Source organism: Chelonoidis abingdonii, chromosome 1, assembly GCF_003597395.2.
Source record: "Chelonoidis abingdonii isolate Lonesome George chromosome 1, CheloAbing_2.0, whole genome shotgun sequence".
NCBI classification, from domain to species: Eukaryota; Metazoa; Chordata; order Testudines; family Testudinidae; genus Chelonoidis; species Chelonoidis abingdonii.
Genome location: NC_133769.1, coordinates 152,132,675 through 152,140,442, shown reverse-complemented (window position 1 = coordinate 152,140,442; position 7,768 = coordinate 152,132,675).

Sequence of the window (7,768 nt, the reverse complement as noted above, 5' to 3'; positions counted from 1 at the left end):
GTAACCCGTAACCTGGTCTTAGACACCTTATATGACCCCCTTTACATAGGATTTGGTGCCACTACAGAACCTTGGTTGCAACCCATGTTCTATATGGTCCCAGTTTATATCAATAACGTCACAGTGCCATGTTCTTGCTTCTCTCCCCTCCCTCCCAGCCTCCTGCATGCTGTGAAACAGCTATTGGCAGTGGGCGGGAGGCACAGGGAGGGACAGGGGAGGCGCTGATTTTCAGGGACCGCCGGCAGGGAGGGAGGGAAGTTGGGAGGGAGCTGCCACCGCTTCCCACAGCTCCCATTGGCCGGGAGCAGTGAACCACGACCACAGGGAACTGTGGACAGCTGTGCAAATATAAACAAACTGTCTGGTGGCCCACCAGTGGATTATCCTGATGGGCCGCAAGTTGCCCATACTGATACAACATATTCTCATAATTTCATATGCATTAATGATGATCATATTTAGATAAAAAAAACGACTTTCAGCAGATTATAACCCTTCCCCGATACCTCACATGGCCTGCTTTATATGCAATATCACAATTATATATAAATGAGGAATAAGGGGGTTACAGGGTGCTCTCCCAAGGTATAGAATGTCACAGCATGCATGTATCATTTTTGTATCTGAAGATATGAATATTGACTATAAATCTGTATTTCAAATGTAGTTACCCCAGGGTAAAACTCACTAGACAAGATGCTTTCAGTCTAGATAGTTGGTGGGAAAGGGCCTATTCAAGGCAATGGGCCATTAGGAAAAACACAAAAGGCCTTAGGAGAAGCTTATCTCCCACCTGGGGAGCCTTCCTGAGAAGGTTACAGACAGCCTCCAAGTAATGGCTGCTGATTCTACAGGGACATGTGATCAGACCACATGATTAGGGCCCTACCAAAATTCACAGCCATGAAAAATGTGTCACGGACTGTGAAATCTGGTCTTTTGTGTGCTTTTACCCTATACAATACAGATTTCACAGGGGAGACCAGTGTTTCTCAAATTGGGGGTCCTGACCTAAAAGGGAGTTGCAGTGGGGTTGTTGCCGGCACAAAGTGCCCGAAGGGGCAACAGCGAGGGGGTCTGTCACCCAGTGTGCACCACGCCAATAAACACACCAGGGTGGAGAAGCAAACACAAGTTTATTTGAGCTCAAATAAGGTGCGAGGGAGAATGCAATCTCAAATCCTGCACACCCGCACGCGGGCAGGGCACTAGTATTTATACCCCCTTTGTTATTCTTTCTTTGCACTTTTTCCCACTGTGTGGGCTACTTTCTCATGCATATAACCTTGGCTTACAACAACTGCTTTCCATCTATCTTATCTAGCATAAGCAGTACTAACTGGTCTTGCTGACTACGGCCTTACTGTTGGCAGTCAGCACACAATGCAGGTGGCTACAATTAGCTCATTAATACAGAAGGTTACAAAAGTTTAGTGAGGCTAACATAAACGCTTTTAACATGGAGGTACTTTAGCTCACAGAGGCCTCAAGCAAGAAGATTTCTGCCTAGTGACACCAACACGGTCATGATATTGTCACCCTTACTTCTGCGCTGCCTTCACAGCTGGGTGGCTGGAGAGTGGTGGCTGTTGGTCAGGCGCCCTGCTCTGAAGGCAGCACCCCGCCAGCAGCAGCACAGAAGTAAGGGTGGCAATACCATACCATGCCAACTTTACTTCTGCGTTGCTGCCTTCAAAGCTGGGTGGCTGGAGAGTGACAGCTGCTGACTGAGGGCCCAGCTCTGCAGGCAGCAGCACAGAAGTAAGGGTGGCAATACACCATACCATGCCATCCTTCCTTCTGCGCTGCTGGCAGCAGCTCTGCCTGGCCAGCAGCCGCCACCCTCCAACTGCCTAGTGCCACTGCCAGCAGCAGCGCAGAAGTAATGGTAGCAGTACCGCAACCCCCCCCTACAATAACCTTGCACACACACCCCAACTCCTTTTTGAGTCAGGACTGTTAGAGGGTAGCCAGTTAGCTATAAATCCTTCTTGGTAGTTTGTCTCTACTTGTTTTACCTGTAAAGGGTTAAAAAGTCTCCCTGAATAGGTAAAAGGAAGGGAGTAGGCACCTGACCAAAAGGGCCAATGGAAAGGCTAGAACTTTTTAAAATTGGGAAAAAAGTTCCCCCTTGTCTGTCTGTGTTGATTTCCCAGAGAGCAGAGAGGGCTGGAACTATGCTGTAAAAAGCTTTGGGTCAGGTATGAAAAATCACCGGATCATACTTAGAAACTACTCATTTGAAACCCCAGATATGCAAGTAAATCAGGAAATGTCTAGGAAGATGCGATTAGGTTTCTCTCTTTTATTTCTTTATGGCTTGTGGACTCATCTGTGCTAACCCCAGGTGCTTTTGTTTTGCTTGTAACCTTTAAGCTGGACCTCAAGAAGCTATCTTGATGCTTAATCCTTGTAATTGTTGGGCTTTTTTAAAAAAAACCTAGCAAAAAGCCTAAGTTCCAGATATATTTTCTTTATTTTTGTTTTTAACAAAATTTACCTTTCTAAAGAACAGGATTGGATTTGTGTCCCTAAGTGGTTTGTGCACATGTTGTTTAATTAGCTGATTTCCTTTGTTATCTTTCTCAGCTCTTCCCCAGAAGGGTGTGTGTGAAAGGGCTTCAGGGTACCCCACAGGAAGGAATTCCCAAGTGAGCCTTCCTGGATTCTCAAAGGAGTTTTTGCACTTGGGTGGTGGCAGCATCTACCCATCTAAGGTCAGAGAAAGGCTGTAACCTTGGGAGTTTAATACAAGCCTGGAGTGGCCACTATTAATTTTTAGAATCCTTGCTGGCCCCCACCTTCGGCACTCGAAGTGCCAGAGTAGGGAATCAGCCTTGACAGAGGGCTTTCCCTTTACTCTCTCCCCTGGTTCTTGTCATGCAGACAGAAAGCAGAAGACCAGAAGTCCAAAGTGCAGGCAATGCAATGTTTATTGGAGTTAGTTTCCAGCAAGCATGTATACCATAACTGTGACGCTGCAGAGCTTTGTTTCCCAGTGTTCCATCCTACCCCCTTCAGCAGGCATAATTATACCTGAAATGCACACCCACAGTCCTAACTCTTACAACTTATGAATATGTTCCGTTTTGGGTGGTTGTGGGTCTGAGGTCTTTGTCCCATCTCTTTTGTACCCCATGGGAGGGGTAAGGAGTGAGGTTGTGCTACGGTCAGGGGCAGGCATTTCTCCAGCCTTTTAGTATTTTACTGTCCTCTCAATTTCATCTTGTTCCTCCCGACTGGTTGCTTGACCTTGCCTTTTGATAGGAGTTGAGGCAGTCTTCAAGTGTGCGCTCATATTTTATACCCTCACCATGCCCAGAAACACTTTAACTGCTCTTATCTGTTCCCATTATACTAACAAACCCATCTGGCTAGGCAAAGGCAACATACACAGTATTATTGTCCTTTGTTCACACATATTAGTAAAGATCCTTTTGTTCACATCTATTGTGTGTGTACCAAAAAAATCAAACTCAAAATTCTATCTCAGGCAAAAGTGCAGGCCTGAATCCTACACTGGCACTAGCACTCCTAACAAGGACCCCTACAATTACAACACAATGAAATTTCAGTTTTAATAGCTGAAATCATGAACGTTATGATCTTAAAATCCAATGACTGTGAAATTGACCAAAATGGACCATGAATTTGCTAGGGCCCTACACATGATGCTGAACTCCATCATGGGATGTCAGTATCTTTCCACAGACTGGTCTGGGAACCAAGCTTTGGTAATTAACACTACAAGGATTATTCTGATTTTAACATAAACTGAGTTTCGTAAAAAGATGTAATAAAGTCGAATGCACACAGCCACACACAAAGCACAATAATCGGTAGGTGTGCGTCATAGATTAGCTAAGCGTCGATTCTGGAGCGTTGCACTGGGACTATCCCTACTATCCCTCATTAGTTTCCCGCAGTCCCCCCCCCTTGGAAATTCTGGTTGAGATCCCAATGCATGAATGGTGCAAAAACAGTGTCGCGGGTGATTCTGGGTAAATGCGTCACTCATATCCTTCCTCCGTGAAAGCAACGCGCAGACAATCATTTGGGCGCCGCTTTTTTCCCTGATTGCGCCACGGCAGACGCCATAGAGATGGCAAACCCATGGAAGCCATTTTGCCTTTTGTCACTGTCCTATATTGTGTACTGATGCCGCTGACAGAGGTGGTACGCAGCGCTATCAGCACACATCATCATTTGTCTTGCAAGGTAGCAGAGATGGTACCAGTCATCTGGTACCGTTGCTAGCAACCATGTAAATGTCGCATGAGAGACGTTATCAGTTTTTCTGTACCGTCTAACTGCTGTCATGGGTGCCCCGGAGTAAACTCAGCAAATTCTAGGAAGATGCGATTAGGTCCTCTCTTTATCTTATGCTTGTACTCATCTGTGCTACCCCAGTGCTCTTTGTTTGTTGAACCTTTAGCTGGAGCCTCAAGAACATATCCTGATGCCTTAATCCTTGTAATTGGGCTTTTTAGAAAAAACCTAGCAAAGCCTAGTTCCAGAATATATTTTCTTTATTTGTTTAACAAAAATACCGACTTTCTAAAGAAACAGATGGATTAGTCCCTTAAGGCTTGTGCACATTTTTTAATTAGCATGATTTCCATTTGTTAACTTTCTCTAGCTCCCCCAGAAGGGTGTGGAAAGGGCTTCAGGGACCCCACAGAAGAACTTCGCAGAGCCTTCCTGATTCTCAAGGAGTTTTTGCAGCTGGGTGGCAGCAACTATCCATGCTTAAGTCAAGAAGGCTGTAACTGGATTAATACAAGCTCGGATGCCACTAAATTTAATTTTTAGAATCCATTGCTGGCCCCCTTCGGACTACCGAAGTAAGCCAGAGTTAGGAATACAGCCCTTGACAGAGGCTTCCCTTTACTCTCTCCCCTGTCTTGTCATGCAGGACAGAAAGCAGAAGAACCAGAAGTCACAAAGTGCAGCAATGCAAATGTTGTAAGTTAGTTCACAGCAATGTATACCAATAACTGTGAAAGCCTGCAAGCGTTGTTCCCAGTTTCCATCCTACCACCTTCAGCAGGCACAATTAATGTACCTGAAATCAACAGACCACAGTCCTAAACTCTTACAACTTATGAATATTCCTTTTGAGTGGTGTGGCGTCTTATTGTCACCATCTCTTTTGTACCCCTGGGATGGTAGAGTGAAGAGTGAGTGCATGAGCGACACGTGCTAGGGGCAGCATTACTCCAGCTTTAGTGTTTAGCGCCCTCAATTTCCTCTTCGTTCCTCACCACTCTTACGCTAGATCTTGCCTTTATCTAGAAGAGAATTGAGGCAGTCTTCAAAGTGGCCCTCATATATATACCCTCACCATGCCCAAAACACAACTGCTCTTACTTGTTCCCTTATATAAGACATAAGTTCCTCACTGCTGAGCACGAAAGGCAACCATACCATTATATCTGTCCTTTTGCCTTACCACTATAGTAAAGATGCGCCTATTGTTCACAATTATGGTTTACGCGAAAAAAACAAAACCAAATTCTATCTCAGAAGTGCAGGCCTGAATCCTACACTGGCACTAGCACTCCAACCAAGGACTAGCACAGCCCTGTTATCCACTCATCTAACAGTAAAATCAGTGAACTATATGATCTATATTAAATCCAAATGATATGTGACATATACTTGGATCACCAAATGGACCATAATTGGTCTATCGCGGCCTACACATGATCGCTGTCAACTCCATCATCGGGATGTCAGTATTCTATTCCCACAGACGTCTGGGAACCAAGCGTGGTATGTACACTACAAGGATGTATTTCTGATTTTACATAAACTGTAGTTTCGAAAAAGATGTAAATACACATCGATGCACAATGACACTACAAACACAATAAATTCCGGTCAGTGTGCGTCTCATATAGGATGAGCTAAGCGTCGATTCTGGAGCGTTGCACGCTGTGGACATCCCATGCTATCCATAGTTCCGCAGTCCCCATCCGCCACATTGGAATTCTGGTTGAAGATCCCAATGCAGATGGTGCAATAACAGTGTCGCGGTGATCGGTAAATGCAGTCACTCATATCCTTCCTCCGTGATAAGCAACGGCAGAGCAACATTGGCGCCCTTTTTTCCCTATGCCCTGGCAGACCGCCATAAGCAGGCAAACCATGGAGCCACATTTGCCTTTTGTCACTGTCCTATATGTGTACTGGAATCCGCTACAGAGTGGTACTGCAGCGCTACACAGCATCATCATTGTCTGTGCAAGTAGTAGCGATGATGGTCACCATGTCATTTACTGGTATCCCGTCTCCGTGCACCATGGTAATGCTATGAATGACGCGCGCTTATGCTAGTTTTGCCGTGTACCGCTACCGCTGCTCATGGTGCTCTCTTGACCTTGCGCTGAGTCAGCCGCGCAAAAGACAAACGAAGAGATGCGCACCCCTGGTGATCAGTTCCTCCTTTATGGGTTGTATCGATAAAGAATCAGAGCATCTGCTAGATATGCAGAAGTGATCTGAGACCAGTAAAGAGACCAAGAGAGTCCAGTTCAGAAGCCAGGACAATACAGACACATGCTGTCGACGTCCATGAAAGATAAGCCTGCATGCGCAGTCAGAGGTTCCTGCAACAGACCCCCACCCGTTGTTCCCTCCTCCCCAACCCCCTGGCTACCATTGCAGCGAGGAAAAAAGGAAGGTTATTACTTCATCACACCATTTGTGTGATGAAGTAATAAAAGAATGCATGGAAAAGAAACACTGACTTTAGGAGATAAAATCAGGAGGCAGCTCCAAGCCTGCTAGTGATATTCCCAGGCAGACAGAATCTTTTCTTAGACATGAAGGTGCGGGGGGCTGATGAGTCAGCCCCCCGTTGCTAGGATAAGGACAGTTAGCCAGCCCGTTCTGTACCAATCTGCGGAGATAACCGGGAGCATCCTATTTTACCCAGAGGCGCCCCGGCCACCTCACCTGATGCGCCAGACTCACGAGCACGTCCATGGTCTTGAGTAGCTGAGCGACTTACCAGTCCTACTGCTATCTGTACGCCTCTGCACGGGAGAAGCGGAGAGGCAGCGGCGTTCATTGCCCCAGCAACCGGTGTCTACCAGCACAAGCATCAGACATACAGTGACATTGAAAAAAAGTCACACCGAAATGTATTTTTATTCCCTTTCTCTTTTCATGGGGGGAGAAAAGGGATAAATTGACAGAATACCCATGAACCACCCCGGACAATGTTGTTTGACCTTACAGGCATTGGGAGTCAGCCAAGAATTGCAAATCCTTTCGGGGCTCATCTAGGTATCGGTAGTCCTCATCCCACCTCTCTCCTCCATGAGCATCCCATGTGATGTTTGGCTTTCCATTACCTCTGCTCACACGCTCAACACATAGTGCTGCGGACTCTGATTATGCCTGAAGAATTTTTTCCAAATGCTTGGCATTTTTGTCCTTCTTAACGGAGCTCGATAGCACAGATTGTCTCCCTCATACAAGCAACAATCTAGTACCCCGTAACGATCCATCTGGAGCTCTTTTTGATTTGGCCACTATCATACCACCATGCATGATCAAGCTCCTGCAGGATCAAACAGAAATGCAATTCAAAGTTTGTGGGTTTTCCGTCTACCTGGCCAGTTGCATCCAAGTTAGAATTGTTTTCCAAGCGGTCACAGTGGTGCACTGTGGGATACTGCCGAGGCCAATACATCGATTGCGTCACACAAACCCAAACAGAGAGGTAAAACCGATTCAGTGCTACCCTCTGCGGAGA